Below are 20,937 nucleotides of genomic sequence, written 5' to 3'. Positions count from 1 at the left end.
CTTAGTCATGTTTCTCATGCACTGGCAAATGCCTTCCCTGTCAGTCGCAAATAGCAGAAAGGTAAGTGAGGGTGCGCCAGGAGTTTGCAGAGATACCTGTGAAGGACAGCAATGTGTCTCTCTCCCCCAGGAACCCAGTGAAGGCTGCCAGTTGGCCCCTTGAATGGAGGCTCAGTGCATAGAAATGGAAAGCAGAAGCTTTTCATAGCACAGAGAGGAACAAACATCTGGTGGCAAATAACATCCCATTAAGCCTCTGATGAGGGGCAGGCCATTTTCAACCTGAGATCCAATCTTATGTCACCAGGGGAGGGAACAAAGAGATGGAGCCGAAGGAAACAGAAGAGGCAGGCTCCCCCACCCCCCATGCATTTTTGGTTAGCTACAACCCTGCCACTGCTGAGGCAAGAGCCAGGTGTCTGGAGAGCGTCCAGAGACCCGGGTTCTTTATGCCTCTGCTTCATGTTGCCTTGCCCCATTTTGCAACCCCATCGGGGCGCATTAAGAGGAAGAAGGCCTTTGTGTGCATGGTATCAATTTGGTGTTTTGAGCAATAAAGTGCTTTAGGGTTAGCAGATAATTGCTTCCCCAATAACTTTGTGAGCCGGGCAACAAACATGATGAGTTTTTAGATGCAGGACAACGTTTGATTCCAGGTCCCAAATCTGGGAGTGTCAATCAGGCTTTTGTAAGGTTGGGGCTAGAGGGGGGCTACTGGAGGCCTCTTAGACAAGGCTGGGTCCCGGGCAGCCCTGTTCCTTCCCTACACTGCCTTCTTATTGTCTGTTCTTTTGCATTGGCCTTTTGGCCCAATGCCTCAGGGGAGCAAAGAGCACCTTCTTAGGGACCCTGTCTCCATGCCTAGTTAGGACATCGCAGGATATTGAAGGCTGCCTCCTCAGGCTGGTAGAATTGGATTCCCAGTTACAGCAAAGCTTTTTTTTTAATGTTCTTTGATAACAGTGGAGATGATGGGGTTTGATTTTTGTTTTGTTTTTTAATGGTAAGTGTTTAAAGCAATCATGATTGCTTCTGCCAGTGCTGTGCAGCATAATCAAATTTATAAAAATGCACTGAAGGGTAAAAAAAGTGGAGGAGGTTTCTAATCCGAGTAAGACTGAGGCAATAGCAGCTTAGGAGTTATGCTGGTGTGCATTGGGTTGAGGATTCAGAAGAAATGAGGCCTACACAAGTTGTAGGGGGCCTTGCCGGTCACTCTGGGGTTGCAGTCCTAATACACATGTCCAGGTTCTTTCAAGAACCACTTAGTCCCAGATGGACCTGTCCATTAGCTTAGATCTGCCCCCCCCCTTCCTAGAGAAGACTGACTATGTAAACAATACGGATGTACATTTATTTACACATGTATTTATTTCCCTCCTCCCTCCTTAATAGGGACGTAAAGCAGCTTACATCCTTCTCCTCTCCTTATTTTTTATCCTTGCAACAACAACCCTGTAATGTAGGTTAGGCTGAGAATGTGTGAGCGGCCCGAGGTCACCCAGCAAGCATCAGTGGCAGAGTGAGGATACAAACCGGGTCTCCCAGATTCTAGTTCAGCACTCTAACCCACTACACATGCTGCCTCTCCCATGAGATGAAAGTTATGCTAGAATTCAAGCCCAGGCTTAGCCCTGGCATCTATTTTGAACACCAGGATTCTGCCCTGGAACATTTGAAGGGACAGCCCCCCCCCCCAAGGCTTTTGAGCATATGCAGAACACATTACATTCAGCGGCTTTGACAGGGAGCCTAACTGAGGAAATCAGTTCAGGAATACTGTATTACCTGTTATTAGTTATAGTGCTCCTGGTTTTCTGTTTTATTTTGCTGATAGGCAGCCCAGTCTCAGCACTGTACTCTTCAGAAAACAAGAAGGGCTACACGACATATCCTTTAACACAGGCAACATGAGATCAACCAAAGACAGAGGAAGTTCAAGGAGAGTTTTGCTGCTCAGCATCTTGGCCCTTGCAGTTTGTTCTAGGAGTGGCCCTAGTGGGGGGGGGGATCTGCCTCTTGGGGACTTTGACAGATTGGTCCAGAAGTCCAAGCAGCCCTGTCAGATTGGAAGGACTTGCTAGCAAGGGGTCAGGGGCTCCCTGCTCTGCCCTCTCAAGGCTCACTGCTTTACAGACAAATGCAGGCAGAGTGTGACTTCACAACAAACAAGATCAGGCCTTCGAAGAAAAGGCATCTCCAGTGTTTCTCTGCCGGGGTAGATCAGCTCCAGTGAGCCCCCAGCCAGGCAGAATCCATCTGACTCATTAGGCTACCGTGAGCAATGCAAAAGCCACCAAGTACTGGAGGGAGGGGGTGGGGCACTTTGCACGGGGTTGGCTCAGAGAAAGAGCAAAGCGCTTTGTCTTTTAAGGTGGATCTACGCAGGGGTAGTCAAACTGCGGCCCTCCAGATATCCATGGACTACAATTCCCATGAGCCCCTGCCAGCATGGGAATTGTAGTCCATGAGCATCTGGAGGGCCGCAGTTTGACTACCCCTGATCTACAGGATGTGCAACCTACCAGGCTGGGGAGCCCAAAGAGCCATGGGTACCTTGCCCCTTTTGAGAAAAATAGCTCCATTGGGCTTGGTCAGAGGCCACTGAAGGGGCTCTTGTTGAGGGAAGGTTCCAACCACTGGACTGTTGGAAAGCCTGCCTAGAGCCTGGGTGCCCCTGGGATGCTGCCAGCTGCTTTAGGATGCAATCCCAGGGCATCTTCTGGATTGCATGGGCATGGATCCACGTTCAGTGTAGAACAGCCACCTGCTCCCTTCATGGGGGGACAGTATGTCAACACGTATTAAGGATACCACCATCACAGTTTTTGCACCCCCGACATCATCAGTTCCAAGGGGGAGGGTGGAGTGCCTACAGCACTCAAAATGGTCTTCCCCACTCTTTCCCAGTCCTCTTCAGTCATGGAGGTAGGCAGACTGGTGGGGTGGAGCAAAGATGAAAAGCTGTCTCACAATCAGGAAAAGATCTGGACTGGGGTGCCATCAAGGGATTTCTAGGAGGGACTACTTCAAGGGGGCTGGTGGTCTTTTAGTCATCTTTACTCAAACCCGGGGGTCCAAGCACAGCAAATGGGTTGTTCTTTTAACCTCTCCCCCCTCCCCAAGTTTATGAACGAAGGGGGCTGTAGTCTCATCAGAGTGAGTGAATATGAATGCAGAAGGGGGAGGGACGGTGATGCCGGATTGATTGATGTCGTGTACAAGGCTGTGATCTTGGGTGTGGGGCTGAAACTGGCTGGGTTGTGGGCCTATTTCTCTTTTCTCAAGAGCCCCTCTAGATTCCGGAGGCACAGATCGGAAGGGGAAAAAACGGCTCAGAAAATATAGTCATTCACCCACTGGCTTCTCACCAGCCAGGGAAGGGGGAAAAAAAATCTTTATAGGGCGAAACAGGCAATCAAGTGAAATCTATCCTCTTTAAATAAACGGATTCCTCTGTATTTTCCCAGTGTTGGTGTAAGTTGTTGTCTGCGCTGTCCCCCTGGGCTTTTCCCTCTGCTCTCTGATTCGGTGTATAAAAGCAGTCCTGAATGATGGATTACTGTGTCATTGCAGCCTGCGAAGGATTAATTTGTTTCATTGATTTCTCTTTAGGCAGATTGCCAGAATCTGCTGCTTCCCACCTTTCCCTGAGACTTCCAGCAGTAATAGACAGTAATAGCCTAAGACAAATTCAGCCAGTTTTGTGTAAAAATAGAAATGCAGAGCCCTGAAATTCGCAGGGGGAAGTTGCCTTCCCGTGTTGGGCTGAGGTCTGGGAATATTTTTCGAGCAGTCTCTCTTACTTTGAGAAAGGGCCATTTAACTGGGACAGCTATAAGCCGCTAAGAGGAGGTTGATGCTGGGGCTCAGAACCCGGAGCATCTCCTTAGGGCCAGGGTTTGTAGCCGCAGCCAGCATTAGAACACTGGAAACGAGAAAAGTGAAGAGCGTTCCTGAGCTTGTACAGAATGCCCTCCCTTCTTGAACCCTCCTCTTTTGCTGGACAAGGAGGAAGAAGACCAGTGATCTTTTAGTAAACTTTCACCAGGTTGTCAAAAAATGGCCAGAGATTATTTTTACCCCCCCCCATGCAGTACATTTCCGGGTCAGAGGTGTGTCTTCTTGCAGCTCGGAAGGCACCTCTCAGACATGCAGAGAGGCGGCTCCGAAAATCAATGGGAGGCTGGCCATCGATTGACATGGGGTGTGCCTCCCCCCCTCCCCATTGCTTTTTACAGCCAGCCAATGCCTGGCTTGGACATACTGAAAGGCCATCGGAAAACCATTACAGGGCCTGGCGGGGACGCGGGAGACCCCGGCAAAGGAAGGGGAGCGAGCGAGAGAGAGAGAGAGAGAGACCTCATCCTATAGCGATCAATTGGCCTGTCTGCCTGCCTGCCATCCTGCCAAGAGACTTCAGGAGTCTGAGTCCCCCAGCTCCGCCGCCCCAGCCAAGTGCACGGCAGGGAGGGAACTGTCGGATCAATGTGTCTGGAAGCATTAAAAGGGTCACTGGATGGTGGAAAAGGGAAGCCTCGGCTGGCAGAGAGGCAGCTGGCCCCTAGGCATCACGCTCGTGGCTCATCCCATCCAGTGCCGAGGGAAGGCGGTGCATGGAGGGTGTCCTGCAAGTTGTGGCCCATGAAAACCCATGGGATTTGTTTAATCTAGGTGGAGTTCAGTCCCAATAGTTTTTCTCAGCTATGGGGTGGGACATTGGGGGACAGACATGGGGGCTATCAAGTCATCTCCTGCACCATCGACTTCTGAAACCGATGATATCAGTAAGTATGGAGTCGGCCAGTGGCTTGGGAAAGTGATTTACTTCCCAGGCCGAAAACTGTATTGATTTAGTCGTAGCAGCTTATATTTTCGGTGTAATTAGCAGGCGGTCAACCTAGTAACCTTCCCCCCCCCCCCCCTTTTAAGCATCTCGTTTTTTAACTGATACGTGGATGGATTGGCCAACCATAATCAAACCACAGGGTATTCATGAAGGCAGGCAAGCCTTTTATGACTGGGAAACGAAGGCTTCACTCTCGCCTGTAAAGGGAAAGCTCTGGGGCAAACCCTTTCCACTGGCAAACACATTCCTTTATGTCCGCGTCACTGTCCTTTGACAACAATCGTGAGTCAGCCTGTCAGTTTCCTGCGAATCTTTTTCACAGGGCGGCTTTGGCAAAGAGGATCCTAGCGGCTGTTGAGGAGAGTGTGGAAGAGAAAAGCCTTGTTGGGATCTGTCGCCAAATGTTTGCTGGCTGGTAGCTCCTATTTGCCTGGCAAAACCCCGGTACTCAACAGCACCTCCATTCAGATGCAACGTCCATCCAAACATGGGTCTCAAGCCACTGTGGGAGGTATGTGGTCAATTCCAAAGACTGAGCACTGGGTCGAAAGTGATTGAAATCCCCTTGACGAGATCTTGGAGCCTAGAAGGGATCCCAGACAAATATCCTTCCTGTGAACGTTTGCCTGCTGCCTACAAGCTGCCCCCCCCCCCCCAGATGATCTTGGTGTAGATTAATTCCTTCCTATTAACAACACACTTGTGTTTAAATGTGGCCGGTGTAGCAGTTCTGCGAGTTGGGCTGGCATTCTTTCCAGTGAACTGAAAAGGAGACAGTAACTTTCCTGGGGCTGATCATTTCAGGGCTATTGGTGTGAAAAGCTTCCTGCTGGCTTTTGTGTTCTGTTCAAGATTTCTTAGACTGGAGAAAAAAACAAAGATCACATAGTTTAGCCCCTCTGCTTTAAGGCACAGTCATTTGCAGATCAGTCCTCCAGAGATCAGCCCAGGCAATCCAGACCGCAGACTGCCAACACATCCCAGGAAGCTTTTGGGCAAGCTAAGGCCTCAGATAGAAATGTCAATTTTAGCCTGATCCATGTAATTAAGAAAGGCAAACATCTAAGTGGATAGCTGGTTACACTGATCTGAACAAAAATCCTTCTTTCATACCCAGAGTGGTGGTAGTGGGGAATCAAGAGAGTCAAATAACCTGATAAGCAGTCCCACTGATGTACCTACAGCAGTGAAACCCCTCTTTTCCTCCCTCTTTCATTTCATATCTTACCTGGTCTTCTTAACTAGAGATGCCATGGAGTGAACCTGGAACCATCTGCATGCAAAGCAAGTGCTCTCCTGGTGAGCTGGACCCTGGCCTAGATTGCCCAAGCAAGCTTGATCCCATCAAAACTCACTAGCTAAGCAGAGATGACCCTGACTGGTATTTGGATGAGAGACACCCAGTAATTTGGGTGATAGTTCCTCAAAGGAACACTAGGGGTCATGATGTGGATCTGGCTACACGCCATACAATAAACAATAAATACAAATAATGCTAGTGAGCTATGATGCTTCTTAAGATGGAGAAATGGGTGCTTGAATGCTTCCCTCAGATTTCTTTTTCAAAGATCCTTGTTGGACTTGCCAAAGGGGTACAACAAAGTGAAGGTTCTATCCTAGTCCACTCCCTGTTATGCTCCTTTGGAATAAGGGATTTTGCTTGTGACTATGTATGTGTGTATAAATTCAAGCATTTAGCTTATTGTTGCAGTGTGAAGCAGTTCAGTTAAGAGCAGATGATCAGGTAGTTTGAGTCTTCCCTTTGGAAATGTTCTGAGACCACAGGCATCAGAAAAGTGACTAAGAATGAAGTCCTGTGTTACATTGTCCACAGTCCTACATAAACATGCATTGGATCAGGCATCATAAATGATAAGCTGTTCATTTTGCTATCATGTGAATGAAGGGCTTTGTCATCCAATAAGGTTCATTCAGAATAAATTATTTCACTTCTATTGTACATGTGCTTAGCAGTCAGCTTGTGGTCATCAAACAGTAAATAAATACTGTAAGTTTTTCTCAAAGAAGTTCTGTTGAACTTTGTGATCACTGGAAGAATTCTGTAGATTTAATGCAGGCTTTCTCAATCAGGGTTTTGTGAAGCTCTAGGGTTTCTTGATGGCTCTCAAAGGGTTTCCTGAATGGGTGGAAGTGAATTAATTTCTAATATATGTTTTAAATTTGTTAGACTTTCAGTGGGTGATATAACCATATATGGTCATGTCAATCTGCACCCCCCCCCCATTGGCCAGTGATGAGCCTGGAGGGGGTGCGAAGGGGAGGGGCCCCAGAGAGCCAGTTTGGTGTAGTGGTGTGGACTTCTAATCTGGCATGCCGGGTTCGATTCTGCACTCCCCCACATGCAGCCAGCTGGGTGACCTTGGGCTTGCCATGGCACTGATAAAACTGTTCTGACTGAGCAGTGATATCTCAGCCTCACCCACCTCACAGGGTGTCTGTTGTGGGGGAGAGGAAAGGGAAGGCAACTGTAAGCCGCTTTGAGCCTCCTTCGGGTAGAGAAAAGTGGCATATAAGAACCAACTCTTCTTCTTCTTCAGATGGGCATGTACACAGCTGTGTTTCTCAATCAAATTCTGCACAGTTGTGCCACTTCTGGGAGTTTCTTGAAGCTTGAAGAATGTTTCAGAGGTTTCTCAATGATAACAAAGCTGAGAAAGGCTGGTTTATATAATTGTTTAAATGGGTTGATTACGGATGCAGTCCCATGTACACAATACCCTGGAGCAAGCCCCACTGGACACTGGACGTTTCTCAGGTCTGCCCTCAGGATTAAATGCAATCTCAGAGGTGTGAATGAATTGACAGCTCCTCCCTTTGCTATAAGCAAAAACACAGCATGAAGCTCTTCTCAAGGTGTGGCAGGGTGTGGTATTTCAAAAAAGTATGGAATTATTAACCCGTGAACAATCTTCAAGCATGACAGTGTGATATAATTGTACAGGTTCAACCTTCTAAAATCAAATTCAAAACAACTGTAAGGCCAGAACCCCCAAGTGGCTGTTAAAAGATATTCTGAAAGCAATGCAAGGTAAAAAGTAGGTATGATGATTAAAAACATGCACGCATGCACAAAAACTAAACCAGCTGGCTGACTGCAATTCCATGCGCACTTTACTTGGGGGAAAAAGCTCCACTGAACTCAGTGGGACTTCCTTCTTTTGGAGGGAACATACATAAGATCAGAAGGTGCCAGTTGCTGAAATCCCATCTGTGATGCCTCTTATACGGCTGAGAACCATTTTGTTATTCTACCTAATGAACAGTTGAGTATTACCGAGGAACCTGAATATTCTTACGTCAAGAATGCCGCATGTCTGGTTGGTCCCCTGTAATTAGCTGCCAAGTGCTATTGGCAAGATCAGTGTGATAAAGGAGAATGCTGATGAAATAAACTACTTCTCAAACGGCTCTCACTTGGGAGCACTTTATGGCCACACTAATTCCTCAAATGTTTTATTATCCCCCTTTCACAGCGCATGGCAAATCTGAGCCAAAACAGTCAATATATCCTTTTGCCCTCTTTGTCTTCTGCCACCTGCAATAAAACAGTAACATGAATTTCAGTGACATCCAAGTCTGAATGTCGAAAACGAAGCTGTAGCCTTACATCTCTCCAGAGCTGGAGAAGAACAAGAGCCGGGAAGATTAGCAAACATTAACCCCCCTCAAACAGTTCAGGACAAGGAGTGCAGGCCTATTGAAGTGACAGATGTACACTACTGGCTGATTTAACACTAACGGCACCTTTTAACACTTGCCAGTTCTAAGAGTTTCCAATAAAAGTAGCCCCACGCTTATCAGGGAAAAGGCTTAATGTTACATTACGATATGTTTTCTCAAATTTATATTACTGGAAAACTTGAGGCTCAGTTATTTTATTCAAAGTGCATGTGAGATTAACACTCAGCGCTGGAGTATAATATAGCTTCAAGTGAGACCACACACGTTATTTCCAGCTGTGACCTTAGGATCAGTTTGTCTTTGGGCAAAATGGAGTCCTGCCCCCCACTTTGCCAGTGCTGGATTTACACATAGTAAAAGCTTAGTTTCTGTCCACATGGCGTCCTGAAATCCTATGGGTTTTATAGTAGCAGTGTATTCTTAACAACTTTATTCTCATGATCTGCAGGAAATTTGCTTTTCATCTGAATAAGCCATTCTTAAAAACCCAATCCTTCCCCTCTTGGCATTTTTGAAGCTGGGAATACAACACTCTTAAGTATGAAAATAAAGCAAAATATTTTTAAAAAAAATATCGTAAAAAGAAAAAGTTGATTGTTCCTTGGATGAAAAGGGTGTTTTCAACTTCTAAAATAAATTCACATCATTTTGATTTCAGTTTGCATCAGCTGAAGCCAACAGTAGTCCTACTGGGAATATGTAAAAAGAAAGACTGCCATTTTCAGATGAAAGGGATTTTTTGGTAAGTAAATGAATAAAAGCATTTCTTTATTTTTTATGTGGACGTGAAGAATAGCTTGAAAAGCCAGTTGATCACTTGACCACTAATAAAGGCAGATCCACGGTGTGCAGTGAAAATAGTCATTCTTTTGTTGAACCAAGCTGAGCCACCTAACCCCAGGCATGGATGAGCTTGTAGAACAGACCCGGGCCAGTGACCAGCATGCTCTGGAGTCAGGCATGGCTCTGAGAAATGCATTGTACTCAGAGCCAACTGGGGAGACTTGATCAGGTTATTTCAATGACTTTGCTGACTATGGTAGGCCCACAGGGGGCATGCTCAGTAGATGGCAAAGCTTTTCCTTGTGAGCACTTCTATTGTACTTTAAAGGACATTCAGAAAGTTTTCTGGTGCATATCCCAGTGACATAACCAGGGCCCTCTTATGAACACAGATAAGCAATTCAGATGGGTTGCATAGAAACAGTTTCAGGGACTTCTGGCCTTGGCCAGAAATAGTACAATCCATGACATAAGTTTACATTTTATAATGGTCTTGAAAAACTTGTGTAAAAATCTGTGAAATCAACATCTGCAAACATTGTGTCTTCCCATTTACATTATGAGTCCTGATCTACTAGAATGTTTCTTCATGCCTATCATCAATCCTTCAGGCTTTTTCAAGAATACAACCTGGTTTTGAATAGGGGGTGGTTGCTTGAGGAGGTCAGCCCATAATTAGTCAGACCCTCCTGGCCTAACCTCCTCCCCCTGTTCTGTTCTCTACTACAACCCTTGGGAGAACCAGATTCCCAGGGACAGAAGAGTGCTGAGAGACATCACAGTCAAAAATATAGTCCAGGGGTAGTCAAACTGAGGCCCTCCAGATGTCCATGGACTACAATTCCCATGAGCCTCTGCCAGCACTGGCAGGGGCTCATGGGAATTGTCGTACATGGACATCTGGAGGTCCGCAGTTTGACTACCCCTGAATAGACTGTGGTATCTCTCAGCACTTTTCTGTTCCTGGAAATCTGGTCCTCAAAGGGTTGTGGGAAAGAATTTCAGAGCACTGGTAATCTCAGATGCAAAGAACATGGGCATTCACTTTAGAGGTAGGGTGTGACATGCATATCAAACAGTTCTCTTGTGTTATTGATGTAATACTAGGAGTCCTTAAAGTAAACTGGCAAATACAGAGTAAAAAATATTCAAGACAGAAAAGCTTCCACTGATGCCCTTTCAGATAGGTGCTCCACCTAGTCCAATATAGAACCATAGATTCCTCAATATGAACTCAGAAGAAAAAAAAGGAATCACAAGGCAAGATAATGTAACAATCCTCTCTGTATTATTATTAAAAGTCCAAATAATGAAATCCCCAGGCTGTGATGAGCATTTGCCAATGTGATACATATTACTATAACATAACTACATTGGAAGGTATGTCTTATTGTAGCTCTGTAAAATTATGAATTATGGTTTTTTGAAAGTGTATATTTCAACTTGTTTACTTATTCCGCAGAGCAACCACTGATGAAGATACGTAGAAAGCAGGTTATTTATCTAGGATCCCGTTTTGGTTGACCCTTTATCATTATTTGGACTTTTACTATTAATACAGAGAGGACTATTACACTATCTTGCCTTGTGATTCCTTTTTTTTCTTCTGGGCTCCACCCAGTCCAGCTTATGGTTTTACACAGCGGACAATAAGTTGCCCTGTCCAAACAAACAGGGTATAGAGCAGCCTTTCTCACTGTTGAGACCCCTGAAATCTTCCTTAGGCTTTGATCAACCCCAGAAGTGGTGCAATAGTACAGAATATAATTGGGAAGCAAAGCAGTGTACATGCCCATCCCTCCCCACCACACAACAGCCTTGTGGGGTAGATCGAGATAGAATGTTCATCTGTCTGGAGCAGCAGAAAAGAGCAAGATCGGCATGGTGGGACAAGAAGCAGAACTGAACTGAAAAACCTTGGAAAATAGCCAATTTATATACAATAATAATGCACAATGGATCTTCACATCATTGGTTAGTTTTGGTTTAATTTCTGTGAAAGAACACTTGCATAATTTTATGGTTGGGGGTCATGACAACATGAGGAACTGTATTAAAGGGTCGCAGCATTGAGAATTACTGTTATAGAAGCTAACTTCATTGGCTATGGCTAGCAGTCATGGATGAATCTCTCCTCCATGAGTCTGTCTATTCTCCTTTTAAAGCCATCTATGCTCTTGGCCATCTGTACCACTACTATCAGTGAAGACCATAGTTTAATTACTCATCTTTTCTTTTGTCTACCTTGAACCCATTTCCCAGCTATTTCATTGGGTACACTAGTATTATAGGGGTGGAGAAGAGCCCATCTCTATTTACTTTCTCTGTCCATTGCATAGTTTAATGCACCTTTGTCATGTTTCCCCTTAGCAGTCTTTTTTTCCAGAATAAAAAGTCCCAGATTCTCTAGCCTTTCCTCACAGGAAAGGATCTCCAACCCCTTAATCATCTTGGTTGCCCCCTTTTATCTCTAGCATTGCAAAAGAAAACAAAGGAAGATTCTTTCAAGATAGTCCACTGAAGAGCAGCAGGTTGTGAAATCTAGATCCTCCCATTTGTGCATATTTCACCATGTGATGACAATTCCGTGATACTAGATTGGTCATGAATATATTTTGTAGTTAGCCAGAATGAGGCAGGATTTAAATATAGAGGGTGCTACTCCACAAATGAAGAGCCTCTTGTGGCGCAGAGTGGTAAGGCAGCCGTCTGAAAGCTTTGCCCATAAGGCTGGGAGTTCAATCCCAGCAGCCGGCTCAAGGTTGACTCAGCCTTCCATCCTTCCGAGGTCGGTAAAATGAGTACCCAGCTTGCTGGGGGGTAAACGGTCATGACTGGGGAAGGCACTGGCAAACCACCCCGTATTGAGTCTGCCATGAAAACGCTAGAGGGCGTCACCCCAAGGGTCAGACATGACTCGGTGCTTGCACAGGGGATACCTTTACCTTTACCTTTACTCCACAAATGAAACATTAATAAACCCTTATTATTGTTGTTGTTGTTGTTGTTGTTATTCAGTTTATTTCCCACCACTCCCTTGCAGCTTGTGGCAGGTCACAGTGTCTTAAAACCCCATTAAAACCCCATTAAAAGACATAAAAACATTACCAACATGGCGGAAGATCAATAAAAATCCGACTTCCCCCCACTACTAGCGGGGTGGAGAAGGAGGTCCCGATGATGTCACGTGGCCCCTTTGTCTCTAGGTTGGGTGGATATGGCCTTGGACCTTCAGTTATTGATCCCTATGCAACAAAAAGTGTAACATTTCAGTTAGGATAATTGTACTTAACCCATCTTAACCATAAGTCTTATATATAAAAGAAAAAGGGCCATGTAGGTGGCCCTGTCTGGGCCTGGGCACCATCCCTGTCTGGGTGGTGTCTGGGTCAGCTTTGCTGGGCGCGTCTGGATTGGGCTGGCCCCTGGAAAAGCGGCCAGGGGGCCCCTTTCAAAGCCCGTTCTTACGAATGGGCTTTGAAGCTAGTTTTATTTATTAATTATTTGGAAGTATTTCTACCCTGCCTAGCTGCCATAGGTATTCAAGCCAACTAAGTACTCTCTGTTATAGTGTAGGATGTTAATTGTGAAAATACATGCACCTATACATGTTGCTGTGTAGAACTAGAGATGTCAAAGGCAAAAGATAGTTAATGTAGTTGTTGTGATAGCTGAATGGAGAGAAAGCAAGCTGGGTGAGTAACTCTGGTTTAGTGGCTATCAGTGCAATCCTAAAGACTCTTTCCTGGGAGTAAACTCAAGTAAGATTCTGGGTAGATCAACTTAGGATTGCTCTGTAGGGGAATCTGGGAAGTTGCTGTTTCAAATATCAGACACTAAGAGAGCCCTGCTCTTTGCCTCAACCTCCAACTACAATAATAAGGGGGGTAATAATTCTTGGTATGTGGCTATGGTGAGGGTTACTTTGCTAATGTATCTGAAGGGCCTTGATGATGAGAAGTGCAATATACATTCTATTATCTCAGTCATATTGTTATCACCCACAATCAGAAGCTGGTCTAGTAAAGCTCCCAGAGAAACTAATGATTTTTCCTGATACTGGAATAATGAATTCTGTATACAATTCTGTGTTATTCATCCGCCCCCCACCCCCTGATCATACATTTCCCCGCAATAATTTATATCATTATCAATGGCTCATTAATGCATTGTGAAAATCTGGTAGCCTGATGGGTTTTAATTATTTTGAGAGTTTTTCTTTTTTGGGGGCGGGATGCTTATTATTCAGCCCGAAGTTTAACGGACTTGATTTACAACATGAAACAGGAGCTGAGGTGGCTAGTGCACAAACGTTTCTGAACAGTATTTAGGGAGGAAACATGGTTAACCATTAACCTCAGCTATTGTCAAGCTTTTATACCAAAAGTCACTTCTCTGTTCTCTTGTTATATTTGAGCTAAAAGTCATCATCATTTAGTTGTGTTTCTTTAAAATACTTTTAGAGATTTCTGAAATCTTGTACACAGAGAAGGGGGCAGAAAGGGCATGTTTCATTTGCTTCATGCATCTGTTTTATTAAAACTGCATTTGACAGCCTGCTGAAAGTTACTCAACAAATGCTTTGTTCTCTACGGTCCCTTTGGTTACACATGGTGGGATCTTGCAATTGTATATTCTTGTGTTTGACCAAGCTATTGGAATTAGTCCTATCCAATCGTCTCCGCAACTCTACACTGCATTAAACATCTTAGCAGCTTTTTAGTTTTACTACGTTTCAGGGTATTGAGAAAATTGCTACCATTAACAAAAGTGGCTCTGAGGAGTCTGGAGGACTTCAGGAATGTTAATGTGTTGTAGAGACTTAAACATGTTAGTTCCAATTTGTTCCAGACAGATAGGAAAGCAGCTCTTCTGACTGCAGTTTGGTAACCTTTGCATGAGTTCATCCATGACATTTCCTAGCAAACAGAAAGGGGACAGGTTTGGGTAGTTGTGGTGGGTTAAAATTGGCAACTTTAGTTTGTATAAGCCCCCATCCTGACCTTTCCGTAAATGTTAAAGATGTGAGCCGGCATGCTCACACTTCTTTTCTGTAACACTTATATAGAATTAAGACACATTCATTTAAAGACAACGTATTTCTGAGATAAATGGGCTTAGGACCACAATGTCTAAGATGACTAATACTTTATGCTTGGATATGCATCCCACTACTTTTGCTACTATTTTGCTAAAGAGAGTCAATCAAGGACCAAAGTACATTTTTCATTTTATCCCTGTTTGGAAAATAACTTAAGCATGTGAATCACAGACATTAATGGGATGCAAGAGTTTTCTGAAACCAAAGAATAAAAAAAAAATATTTAAATTCATAATAAAATCAAACCTAAAATCTTATAAAATGTGTGAGTATTTACACTTTATGCAGATTATTTATGTAATCCCTGTATTAATGCAATACACAAAGGTTTCTGGTAGCTGTGTTGGTCCTGAGAAAGATCTCAAGACTAAAATCATGGGATAACTTTTATTAATACTAGTCAAAATATCACAAAACAGCAAGGGACAGCTTGAAAATGTTTGTCTTGGCTTGATCTTAGAATTACATGGCTTTTGTTTTTGTATATATACAATTAACCCATATTTTAAATGTATCTCATGTTAAGTAATAAACAGTACTTGAATAAAACATAAAAATATTGTTTTCCCTGATAGACAATAGAAGTGTTAAAAGACTAAGCAGTCCAGGCTATATTATAATAATTTGTGGCTCTGAAACAAAAGGCTTATTAATTTCCAACTCTCTGTAATAGTTTTAAAATCTTCCTCTTTATTTAATGTCAGTCCAATGTATTTGTCAGTTTAATTGTATCTTAAATTGCTACTTGTTTTTATGGTTATTATTGGAAACAAAAGTTTGGACTGTGAAATATATATTAGAAAAAATGCACATTAAAAATCTTGTATTTCATAGAACCATTTTCCCTGTCACAAGTCATAAATTATGGTTTAAAAATATAAATAAGAGATTTGCAAAAAGTTTAGATTCTTGTAATGATTACCAATATTCTATCAAGGTCTATAACCTAGGAAAGAGTCTGAATATGTATTGTACATTAATTCAGTTTACGGTACATACTGAACTTGACCCTCCAGGTTAACTGGTTAGGAAATTACTGAAATGTGATTTGATATTAGGATATGGTTAGTCCCAGGTTTTACATTTTGATACTGCAGCTGGTTACATTTCATTGTAGGAGGAAGTTAACAATCATATTTGGGATCAATTTTTATAGACATTCACAACTAGTTCTAATAGGAAGTTGTATTTACATGTATAGATTGCTGCTAGAAAGCTGATAAAGCAATTGTAAGTTTTACGGTCCTATCTAAAAGATAAAAAATGCAACTGCAAAATATATTTTTTTCAGAATATGTCAGTGGTCTCAGTTTAGAAGCTTATTTTTAAGAAAAAAAGAAAAGAAAAGGGGATTTGACAGATGCATGCCGTATTCTACAAGCAATGGTTGCTGCAACAGTTAAAATTCTTGTAAAAGGATAACTCTGATTTCATAGTAATGATAAATTATTTCCCAACTTCAAGCAACTTAAACAATAACATTGCCAAACCATTGAAGTGAAATTAAAAACAATCTAGATTTCAGTGAGCATGGAGAAATGCATATTTGAAAAATGAACATGTAAAAACAAAAGGCATTCTGTATAATGTCAGAAACCAGTCTTTAAAGCATACTGATTTTGGTGGGAAAGGAGACCAGATGAAAGCAAAATGTATACAAGAAGACATGTCAAATAGCAACTTTTCCCAATGCAGCTTAGTTTTACACCCCCCCCCCCATTTTAGTTGGATTCTTGTTTTTACAGAAATCTACATTTGAAGATCACATCCTCTTTAGTATGCTATAACATGGTTGTTGCTTTTTAGCTAAGAGAATAGGTTGATGATCTGTAAAGATTAAGAGGTAGGGAAAAGGATGCTGCTGTTAAACAGATGGCATGCGATATGAATTATGTCATTTCTATAGTTATAAAATAACTTGAGAAAATGTACTGTAACAGTATGATCTATGCTAAGATTCATTACCCCCCAAATGCTGTCAGAAGGAAATGGGGGGTAGGAGAGGATAGGTTGTTTCTCTGCAAACTTTACATCATAAAAAGATTCAGCTTCCAAAGACAGAAATCTAGCTTTGTCTGTTAGGTGAGTGGTCACTCCCTTTGTGTGAACGTTAAAGAGCCAAACAGATTCATGCAAATGACTGTGGGGGTATTTAATTTGTTCTACTGAAATAGCAGCAACTACAAGAAACAGCAATGAAAGTCACATAATGACATAAGAATACTAGGAAATCCAAGGATTTTAGTAGGGCCCATTATTCATTCAATCCCTGGCAGCCTTTATGATTACAAATCACTTGATTGACTAACTAGACATTCTCAAAGTGAATTATGAATCAGCTTCATTTTTCCTGGGTGATAGTTGGTACACGTTGTAACTCTTCCTCTTTGTGATATATCAAGTCCTTGTAACAGTAATAAGAGATATAATCAACTCTTTATTTCAGGACAAATAAATTGCCTTTTCAAAAAATGAAATGTGGTTGCTAACATTTTAACAGGGTGGCAATGTAATTCCTGCCTGCTATTGCAAGGCGGCAGCTGATGTGATGGAATCATTTTTAAGTATTTGACTTTGTTGAAATTATTTGAAGAGTAATATGCCTTCCGTCTATATGTGGCACTCCCATAGGTTTCTGTGAAAATTTGCAACATAGATATGGGAAATATATGGCCTCTCCATCCCCCTAACCCCGATTGGAGACATCAGTGCTGAAGCAGTACAATCTATGGCCTTTTGTATTTGAGTATGAAGAATATCCTTGAATTGCAGTCTGAACTATGGTACACTCAGGGCAGAGGGGGGGGGAATGCAACATTTCAACAGGAGCTCTCGACCAGTTTGATTACTCTGTATTTATCAATTGGCTGCCTATCAGTAACTATCAGTAAAAATCTTATTTATTTTTATATTTCTCCAAGACTCAAAGGGTTGGGGATGTCTCTGCAGCATTTGGTAGAATCAGTCGCTTTTCTTGTCACCTCAGTATTCTGGTCTTCTATTGACTCAAGGAAACTATTCAGCTGGTATTAGTCATACAGCTCCTAATTTTACCTCTTCTGGATTATCATACACAAGTTTAAAATTAAGAGGAAGAGGATTTGGAATGAGGAGAAATAGTGTTCCCTATAAAAATGTCGGCAAAAATATCAGTGAGTTTTATTTTAGTTTAAACCGAATCTTCTGACAATTTACAGATTTCACAGATTTATTGAGGCATATTAAGATTATGCTTCAGTACTCCTGTTACTTTAAAAATGCCCCCAAACTCCTCTTTCTTTCTTTCTTTCTTTCTTTCTTTCTTTCTTTCTTTCTTTCTTTCTTTCTTTCTTTCTTTCTTTCTTTCTTTCTTTCTTTCTTGGATGCAACAGAACAACATCTTCATGTCCACCCTGGGACCTAGGCATAGGAAGAACACAACATCACCTGGTAAATAACACCCCATTCAGGTTCTGTTCAAGGAACAGGACCTTTCCCCCTTCAAGGCTGCCAGCAACCCTGATTCACATATGCATGGAAAGGAGGCAACAGAATACTGAGGTGGCAGAATGAATTTCGGAATGCAGGTGAAGGATTATAAAAGGGCCCATTTTGGAATACTGCTGTATGTTAACAACCTTCTGCAAGTAAGAAATCCCCACATACCCAATAGCACAACAGGAAGAGAATCTTTCTCCCTGTCATGTTCTAGTTTTCTGTTTGTGTGGGTTTTTTGTTTGATTTTGTATTCAAAGGGAGGTGGGGCGGGGACAAATAACAAAGCTGGCATCCATCTCCAGCCCTCTGAGGTAGTGCAGCATACTCTCTCATTGCCTTGCCACCTTATTCTCCTGAGAGGGTGATCCAGGCCTTCGTTGTCAAACAAAATTGATTTTGAGACTGGCCAGGATAAAGTAATAGACAGATGCATGTTCAAAAGAAGTTGTGTGGGTTTTATTGGTTCGGATCCTTTGGTGGCTCAAGACAGATCTCCCCCTACTTTTCCTCCTCTCTCAGCAGCTGCCTGACTGTCCTGAAAACCCTCTGCTGAGGGTTGGGAGATCCTTGTAAACAAAATGCAGCAGGGCACAGAAAGCTGCAGGTAGGGAGGAATGAAGGACATAAAATCCCCTTGCAGTGCTATAAGTTTCCACCACTATGAGGTCATGTTCAGTAGTTTGGATCCATTGAGGCTGTTCCACAAATGGAAAGCTTTTCATCTGCTTGCTCTTGCTGCAGCTTCAGTTGCACCCAGACATGGCTCCTGGGGAACAAGGTGCTGTGGGGGAGGTAGGGGGCAAGAATGTCATGCTCTGCAAGCAGAAAGCCTGCCATTTCTGGCTGATCCAGGCCCCTGTGTCTTCTTGGCTACTTGATTGCATGGCAAAGTGACCCTCATTAGGGCTGATCTATGTTAGGGCATTAGGGGAAAAAATATCTGAGTGACTATGAAAATGGAACCCTCAATGAAATTTAATAAGAATGAGTTTCAGCTTTGGTTCCAATTCCACCTTTGAAGTGCAGAGACAGGACTCAAGAAGAAACGGATTTCCTTACTGACATGTGTGGCAATACAAAGTCAGATGTGTCTGCTACCCATCTTGCTCTGGAGGAAACAGTCATCAGTCTTAAGGACAAGAAAAGGAACCTCTATGATATGTCATTGGCTCCCAAATGGATGGGCAAATTGTCTTTCAGAGCAGTACTGCTGACTGTATGAGAATCTGTGGTGGGCAGTGTGTCTCACAGTCATGAAATAAAGCCTTGGAGAATGGAGTTCTTTCCTCCCTGACCCCTTTCCAAGTCTTTCTATGGACTACAGTTGAATGTATACCGTAGTTAAGGTTAGACAAAGAGTTGGTTCTTATATGTCACTTTTCTCTACCAGAAGGAGTCTCAAAGCAGCTTACAATCGCCTTCCTTTCCTCTCCATACAACAGACATCTTGTGAGGTAAAAGAAGAAGAGTTGGTTCTTATATGCTGCTTTTCTCTACCCGAAGGGGCTTACAGTCGCCTTCCTCTCCCCACAACAGACACCCTGTGAGGGAGGTAAGGCTGAGAGAGCCCTGATATTACTGCTTGGTCAGAACAGCTTTATCAGTGCTGTGGTGAGCCCAAGGTCATCCACCTGGCTTCATGTAGGGGAGTGCGGAATCCAACCCGGCTCCCCAGAACCACTACACCAAGCCGGCTCTAGTTAGAAACTAGAAAAAGGCTGGTTAAGAAGGAACACTTCTGCACATTCCATTATTCCTGTAGCAAATCCCATTTCTTTTTGTGACATCACAATTAGTTTTCAGTAATCACTGTTCAGTATTTCCTCAGTTCATTCATGCATGGGCAGGGCTTCAACTCTCGGTGCAGCAGCTATATTATTCCTATTACTTCCACATTTCTCTTTGGGTATTCATTTTTTTGCAGTGGCTTTTTGGGAGCAACTCTGCTTTTTGGCTACTTTCCTATTCTGACATTGTCCAGAGTTTTGTCTATTTTGTGCTGCTGACTTATGAAGCCCATTGTGCAAACAGAACAGTGACAATATTTGTTCTCAGTAAAGAAGAAATCCAGAGTCGGTGGGGTTTTATTGTTGCAATCTGCTAATGAGAGGAAGCCTGAAGTTGTTGTGCTTCAGGAAAATCTTCAGGCAATATCAGTGTTGGTGGGTTTCTGTGTCATTTCTCTCTCTCTCTCTCTTTCTCTCTCTCTCTTTTTTTTTTCTTTTTTGGAAGAGAAAAACAGATGTGGTGAAGTGGGAACTTTCTGAGCAAAAACACTGTTGTTCAATAAAATTGCATACTTTGGAATTTCATGTTATGTTTCATTCTGTGAGACTTAAGTGGAACCAGAGATGGTCCTCTACCTCTCTTGGCTCCTAATTTGTCTTTTTTCCTCTGCCATTTTGTTCATGGAAATAATGAGCAGTTGACCTTCATCACACTTCTCTGTGCAGAACAGAACCATAGCAACTTGCCCACTCCATGGAGGCAAAGCAGTGAAGCCCTTTAAACTCAGTCGAAGCGGATGGGAGTGCGTCCTCCGTGTGCAGGATCAGAGTCCAACCTGTATTTGCTTTCCAGAGCAGCCCAAATAACCAACAAACCACCTGAAAACGTAAGGAATTATTGGGTCCTGTTTTATTTATACAGGACACCATGAAGTTCATGAGTTTATAATTTGCCACCTATATTCTGTTATAACCAACGGTTATACAGTTCAGCTGTTCATATGTTTACCTCCCATTGACATTAGTGGGAGACTGAAGGGCATATCTCTGCTTAGGACAGCACTGTTGTACAGAGACAGACTGGCAGGACTAAGGTCTCCCAGTGAGGTTCTTGGCGGGGTGGGGTTTGAACCAGGATCGTTGGGTCGTAGGTACACTCTGACTCTCATGCTGGCTAACTCCCTCCAGGTGTTATAATTGAGCATTACAGGAGATTTAATTTGGCTTTTTCTGATAAGAAAATACTTGTACTATCTTGCCCAAGGGTCATTTTTATTGCTTTAATTCGTATTAACCCT

The 20,937-nt window shown here is 43.0% G+C and overlaps 1 long non-coding RNA gene across 12 annotated transcripts in view; it reads left to right on the top strand.

The window, feature by feature from the left end:
* The window catches only part of LOC143842434 (uncharacterized), a 111,173-nt gene that overhangs the window by 16,386 nt on the left and 73,850 nt on the right, over window positions 1-20,937 (top strand). For 11 of the 12 annotated variants that reach the window (XR_013233112.1, XR_013233115.1, XR_013233111.1 and 8 more), the window contains 3 exons: window positions 5,172-5,360; window positions 9,210-9,293; window positions 20,366-20,526. This is a non-coding gene — a long non-coding RNA (uncharacterized LOC143842434). The remainder of the gene's footprint in view (window positions 1-5,171; window positions 5,361-9,209; window positions 9,294-20,365; window positions 20,527-20,937) is intronic. The other variant, XR_013233121.1, reaches the window with a different exon arrangement.

This window comes from Paroedura picta, chromosome 7 (assembly GCF_049243985.1).
Source record: "Paroedura picta isolate Pp20150507F chromosome 7, Ppicta_v3.0, whole genome shotgun sequence".
Classification (NCBI taxonomy): Eukaryota; Metazoa; Chordata; class Lepidosauria; order Squamata; family Gekkonidae; genus Paroedura; species Paroedura picta.
This window is presented reverse-complemented; position numbering and strand designations above follow the sequence as displayed.